General features: G+C 37.9%; 1 pseudogene; it reads right to left on the bottom strand.

Annotated features, from left to right (window-relative positions):
- Positions 1–523: 523 nt before the first annotated feature.
- LOC133289454 (1-phosphatidylinositol-3-phosphate 5-kinase FAB1B-like) lies at positions 524–7,157 on the bottom strand (annotated as a pseudogene).
- Between the last annotated feature and the right edge of the window lie 243 nt (positions 7,158–7,400).

The following is a 7,400-nucleotide window of genomic DNA, read 5'->3' as shown; positions in this document are numbered from 1 at the left end:
TACCTTGGCTTATCAACTTGCAACAGATTCACCTTGATGTATATCCCATCTAACGCTCCTAGGCAATTCTGTAGTCTCATAAACAGGAAAATAATAATCAAAATGACATAAATAATAATCAACATCTTCAACTAATTTGTAAACACAACAAAAAAGTGTAAGTAAGAAGTTACCTTGAACCATTTCCACCTTTCATCGGTTGAATTTTCAGGGGCTGGCTCAGGTCTTCTAAGTAAAACCGTATGGCACCGTAGCACAGCCTGCAAAACCTTGGCGAACTGTCTACTAATAGTTTCACCCGACCGTAAGAATTGTCTTTTAATGATCCTATTCTTAACATCATGAGCCAGAATGTGTAGAAATATTGCAACGAGCTCTTCCACACCCATGTGCTTCGTTGGTTCAAGGCCCCCAACAGCTTTAAGTAATTCACACAACCTAATGAAGGATCTCCTATCCATCTTGGTATTCTCAATACAAGCTGTTTCACTAATGTAAACTATTATATGGAAATATATAGTCCTTAAATTCGCCCTTCTATAACAATTCCATGTGACTCTTTTCCTAGCATTTCTCCTTTTTTGAGATCAGCTAATAATAAAGCAAGTATAGTAATAAACATCATTGTAAGTTCATTCAAAGACTCCAAGTAACCTATGAGTACAACAATGAGACTGCACTCCATTCCATTCATGTTTGTCAGTGGGAGTTTCGGTTTCTGCAAGCTACAAAGATTAACATTACTAATTTTTGCGTGATGCCCACTCATTGCTCATAGCAAAGCACGGGAATAACGAAAAGGACAGTGGCATATTTTATGACTACATTCAGTATTTGATTTACCTACAAAGGACTCGGCTTTGTTCACCATTCTGGTTTGCCACTGTCTCACTAATTCTGTATAAAGTTTTATCCTTATTTGTAATATAATTTTACATAACAACTCAGATGACAAGATCTTATTTTATACCTTATTTTGTAAATTTAGTTCGAGGTATATTGTTATATATATACAATTGACAAGTGGATTAGAAGAACATTAAACACATGCTGGAAAAAATAGGGAAAAAGATAAAACAATTCAAAAAAAAAAAAATTGGCCATTTAAGGATATGCCAAAACCTTATCCGTGAATCCAGAGGATTAGCAAAACAGCCAAAAGATGCATACTAATTCATACACAGCAGTCTTAGAGGAATCAAAAAAGAAGTTGTACTAATAATTTTACAACAACAACATCCACTTGTGCTTCTTCAAGACACAAGCCCATATCTCTTTTGTTCATAGTTTCACAAAAAGAAGGTACCCCACATTGTTTGTGGAATAAATGACAATTGTTTATAGATCCAACATAACTCAAAAAAGTAAATTTTTCACATTTGTAATGAACTCGGTCAAAAAATAAAATCATAAACACAAAAAATGAAGAAATATTTCGACTTGTATGTATGACTTGTAATGAAATGCTGAAAAAGTTATAAGTTAACAGATAACATTGCTTCATGGGAACTTTTCGAGCAACTGAAAAAAGGGAAAATAGGTTGAATGTTCAAAGTCAAACGATAAGTGAAAGAAGAAAAACAAAATGTTAGCATTTAGGTAAAGTAAATGCTTCATGACAACACATTTCTTAGCAAAAATCCAACCTTCGTAGTTATAGACCATAACGAACACTGCGTAGCTGTTGCTATCAAACAAAGCGAAGTATTTTTTTCGTGCTGTGAAGTTCGAATAGGTCAAGCACAGTCTTCGTCAAATCTACGAAATGATAAAGAAGGTTAACAATAATCGATGAACATTCAAGTGTTAGTTAGAAAAGAAAGTGCATCTTCCAAAACCTACCAGCAACACGGTGGAAAGGCAACCGACAGACAGCAAAACGATTGTGGTTGAAAGGATACTTGTGATTAAATTTTCTCTCACCCCTCTCTTTATATCTAGGGCTAAGGGTGTTTTGGTCTTAAAATCTTGGACCCCTTTTCCCCCCGCGTTGGCAATTGCTTATTCCATAATTTCAATGGCAAACTTCAGCAACGTAAAATGGTGGCAAACAACTTCACCGCAAATTGAGTTTCCAAAGGACAAACTTTTCTCCCCCTACCAAACACAGCAAACTACTTTTCCATACCTCACTTTCCATTGGAAAAAAAATTTTGCTGCCTACCAAACGCCCCCTAAGAGTAATTTTACTTAGATTGGAAGCATATATCAGGCGTTGGTCCCAAACATAAGAAAGGATATGGATATACCTGTTCAATTTATTGAGCTCTAGAATATCAACCCAAGGCTGACCAGCTTTGGCCTCTTTACGCAACAACTTTTGTAACAAGTCCTCAAATTCTTCTTTCTCTTTCTGCAGCATCCTTTTAAGTTCAGCAATTAGATGCCTAAAATATGATGATGAATTTCCACCCTCCTGCACTGCAGGACCTGATATCTTCTCTGAAATTTGATGTAGAGCGTTGCACGCTTCACTAAACAGTATTTCAGCCCTGTTATGCACCTCATTTGCTTCTTTCTGTAGCCAGTCAAGACTATCATAGTTGAATTCAAGTTTAGATGGGGGAAGATAAACAGAATGAAGGTCAATTGAAGCATAGTGAAAGCAGGAAACCATGTTCCTGAAACCATAGAATCTTAAACAGTCTCTGCGGAGAGAATGACCACAGCTTGCAACCCTGCTTGCTGCTGCATGATTTGAAAAACTTAGCTCCAAAAACATCCCAAAGGATAAGCCCCAGGCGGCATCAGACATGACTATTCTCCGTATAGCAGGAGGAAAACCATTTACACGAGGACATTTCAGGCACCTGTGCCACATCCAGATTTTACCCCCTGGCAAAGTAAACTCCAATAGTTTCTTAACAGAAATTGTCAGGCTCCCTTGCTAGTGAGTATAACAACGAACATGAGCTTCTGATGACATCTCACATGAGTGGCAAGTGTAACTCTGATCAAATAGTTGATCTCTCAAAAATCGCCCCAAAGGCTTATTAGAGCTTCCATAGTACTTAATTCGCAAAAGATGGGAACTTTCACAAACAGTTCCTTTCCACACACAACGTGTTGATAAAAAAACCGAAATACCGTGATGGTCAGAAGTTGAGGGGAAAAATCTTCTTTGGAAAAATCTTCACCCACCAGTGATCTTTCAATGGATCCACTGCAGCTAGATGGGGTTCTTTCTGTCTTGTGGCTGTCACAAGATTTTGATACTTCTTTAATAGGTTGAGCTCCCCCCTAATGCTCTCTAGCAGTGAAAACAGAAAATCCAGGGATTGTAAAGAACCTTGGGATACACCACTTTAAAAGCTAACTCAAAGGGTGAGAGTGCCCAAGGCCTTATAAAGGCCACATTAGTTGCACATCTAACCAATGTGGGACTATATATCTCAAGAGGGATAGTGGAAATGGATCTTACAATAGTAGACGAGTTATCTGGTATTGCAACAACTATGGGAGATTTCAAGGAAAAGTGCAGAGGTGAAGCGCCTTCATCAGCTAGAAAAGATGTCTCCAATGCCAGATGATAGGTTGCAAAGACTCCACTCCATATTGGACCACATGTTTCACCTTCTTCAACTCATCCCTATTGGCACCCTTGAGCAAGATAGTGCAACCCAAATGTTTTGGGCAGCCCTCAAAGAACATCAAAGTCTTTGTTGATTTTTTCCCACCTTGCCCAGCACTACCATGCTCCTCACAAAATTTGTCGACATGGAATGTTTCACAGTACCCCAGTGTTGGGGAGGTCAAATGATCAATCGAAGGGACAATTTGTGCCCCAGTACAACGGGCAATATGCTCTAAAAATGGCTTTAGTGAAATGTCTTTAGCAAGAAGGTATTCTTGAACATAACGGGATACTGACTTCTCTACCAAAAGAACATTGGGGTGATGAGCATCAATTTTTGCAACTGCCATCTTCAAATGGTCCATCTCCTGCTGCAACAAAGTATCAACAAAGTATCACCCCAAAAGAACATTGGGGTGATGAGCATCAACTTTTGCAACTGCCATCTTCAAATGGTCCATCTCCTGCTGCAACAAAGTATCAACACTCGATAACTGGTCACAAACATGCTGATACTCCAAGGCACCTCCAAGTATTAGAAAACGTGGTTTATCAATTTTCGATGTCATTCGCCTATGAGCCACATTCTTCTTAGAAACAACTCCTTTAACCACCATTCTTTCATTTCGATGACCACAAGCTATGCATTTAACCTTTACATATCCACCAGGACACATATCTCCACCCCTACTCATGTCAGGCTTCAGATGTGTAGCAGCTTCCCAAGATAAAGCGGTAATTATATACAACCAACTCTCGTTGCTATCTTCATCACAAATTGTTAGGTTTTCGACCTGTAAAAGCTGAGCTACCAGAGATCTAAAATGCCCTTCCACTACATTCTTCATGGCCTTCCTATGCTCCTCACTTGATTTATCTCTACTACGGTATTCTCCGGAGCCAAAGCTTGGGGAGGATCATAGATATCCCCGTTCTCCATTAGTACCTTCATCTTCGTCGTCGTCATAAAAAATAACAGCTTCTCTGTCATCCTCTTCATCTTCTGGCTGAGGAGTCTATGTAGCACCGATACTAACACGGGACATTGTACACGATACGACACGATACGACACGACACTCCGACACATTAATTTTAAAAAATGTTAGATTTCGACACGTTGGGACACGTTTTGATATTGAATAATATTTTTAATTTATGTTGCATATATTATATTTAATATTCAATAATTTAATAAAAAAAATAATGCTAAACTTATAATACCCATTAATTTTGCAAAGAAACATAAGATATCACAAATATTTATATTAAATTCAATAAAATGGTAATAGTAATCCAATGAATATAACAGTTAGAACGAAAAATGCAATGCAACACAACTTTTGAACCTTTTTTTGAGTTTCTATAACGCACATTAAAGTGTCGGGAAGTGTCGGAGTGTCGAAAAGTGTCGGACACGACACATCGGGGTTTTTGAAGTGTCGGTGCTTCCTAGGCCACAATAATGCATTATTCTCAAAATCCAAAGGCTCAACATTATTACTCTCCTCATGATAAGAAGAAGTTTCACATCCATCAGCATGATCATGCTCATCAACTTCTTTTCCAGGTGCTTGAATTCCATCTACATTTTTTACATCAAGATTCTGTGGTGGTTGATGTGCCTCTGGCAAATGTGATTTTTCAAGTTAAAATTGATAAGAATTGAGTCATAAAAGAGCATATTAAATACATATTTTCTAATTATATGGATTCTTTCTTTGTCAATAATATTTCTCACCTATTGGTTGTGTTTATACAGGTAAAAGGAGTAAAAATTGCAAATTATAAAAAGCCTGTTGACGCGACTCCACACGGGTGTATCACAGTACAATTTCCAGTAACATGGCGCGGACCGGCACCACACTGGCGCGGACCCGCGCCAGTTTACGAACTGTGAAGCGGACAATTGCAAGTGGCGCCTAGTGGCGCCACCTAGCGCCAAAAGAATGGCGCCAACTAGCGCCCAACAAGAAGCAAGTGGCGCCAAAGATTGAACATTGTGGCGCCAATTCCATGCTAAGTAGCGCCATTTATTTTTGAAGGAAAAAGCATGGCGCCATTTTGGTGCCAACTGGCGCCAGTTTACGAGGATTCGGTTCTGACTTTTGCAATCAGGCAGTGGCGCGGCGCAAAATTGCACCAACTGGCGCCGGATTGCGGGAAAATTATACCGTGCTGTGCGAGGGCAATTTTGGAAGAATGAAAGATACTTATAAATAGGATCCTCAGGACAGAATTAGGTATCCAGACCTATTCTATTGAAGCGAGACGACGGTGGTGCTCCGAGAGGATTCTTCAGATCAAGTTCTTCTTCATCTTCTCTTTTAATTTTATGTTTTTATTGAATATTAGATTTTTAGCCATGATTATGGTTGGCTAGTTTATTTTTTATTGTCGTTAGGGTCACAAACCCTATGTGAACCCTTGTTACGACGGATTGGTTTACTTTTACTCGTTTATATGAATTGTCTTTATCTCTATCCTGTGCATATTTATATTCTCTTTATTAGAATTGATCAATCTGATAGTTGAGGATAGTTTGAGGGTTAGAACCTTAGATAAGAATATTAGGGTTTTCATCCTGAAAGGGGATAGGATAACAGTTTGTATGCATGCTAGGAATAGATGTGTATTGAATTGCGGACGCCTAAATTATTGAGTTCATTGCTTAATACCATGAGGAACATTGCAAGGAATTGGGGTTCCAATTGGGTTTAAAGGGTTAACCTTGCAAGGAATTGAGGGTTAACTATTAATATTTTTTTAGATAATAATTAATCCGAGTAATTTTATAAATGAATATTGTAAATCAATCCAGAGTAAGGAGTGAGGATCATATGGTGAGTGTATCCTAGCTACAATGCTTTTCTCACTTTTACAAATCAATTCATTCTTATTCTTATTTTTATTCTTCAATATAAAAATACAAAAACAAGTCTTTACTTTTAATTTTACTCAAATCGACATTATTTGTCACAAACAAACCCTTTTGAACTCTTCCATTCTTGAAAGGAATATTAATTGATAAACGATCACAATCCCTGTGGAGACGAACTTTACCTACTATTATATTACTTGTGCGATCGGTATACTTGCCGAGAAGTATCAGTGGTATTAAGCAATTACTCAAACTTTTTTCCTGAATATTATCTCCATCGGGATGCATTTGATGTGATCCTCCATACACATTGTCAATCTCGTTAATGTTGATTGGATCATCATAGTCAGTGCATGAGAGTAATGCCTTGATTCTGTATCAGAATGATAAACGCCATAATCATCATCATCCTCATCATCACTCCTGTTGAAGCAATAAACAAATTGGTTAGATGCCAAATCCCCAACAGCCACAGAGCGATTTGTACTCATCCCAGAATTCAAATTTTCTTGTTCATCTGTTATCAGATCTGTTTGTGAAGATTGATGGGGACTGTAAGGCGCATGCTGATAAGGTTCACTCTTGTTCATCCCAGTACTATGACAGGTGCAATTGGAATTAGTGCTGACCAAGCTTGTCATAGATGGTGAAGAGCTGAGACAAGCAGTGGCCGGAAGAGTGCCATTATCAACTGTTGCTCCCATTATTTGAAGCAATAGTTAAAGGTGTAGGATATTGTAACATCCCGTGTATACCCAGTTTGTTAACATGTCATCGTATTAAGCCACGCTTAATTAAATTGCAGAATAACGTTTTCTTTCCAATTATGACATCATTAATATTACCAAGTTGATTACTTAATCATTTTTCATAAAACATTTCCTGTATGTAAATAGCAAATAAATAGCTATCTACACTGAATAACCTCACAGAAAAAATATGTGAGT

The sequence above is a fragment of the Gastrolobium bilobum genome, unplaced genomic scaffold (genome assembly GCF_033153095.1).
Source record: "Gastrolobium bilobum isolate Gb01-03AN ecotype WA unplaced genomic scaffold, APGP_CSIRO_Gbil_v1 utg22523, whole genome shotgun sequence".
Classification (NCBI taxonomy): domain Eukaryota; kingdom Viridiplantae; phylum Streptophyta; class Magnoliopsida; order Fabales; family Fabaceae; genus Gastrolobium; species Gastrolobium bilobum.
The sequence above is the reverse complement of the archived record's forward strand: the minus strand, read 5'-3'. Positions and strand labels throughout refer to the sequence as shown.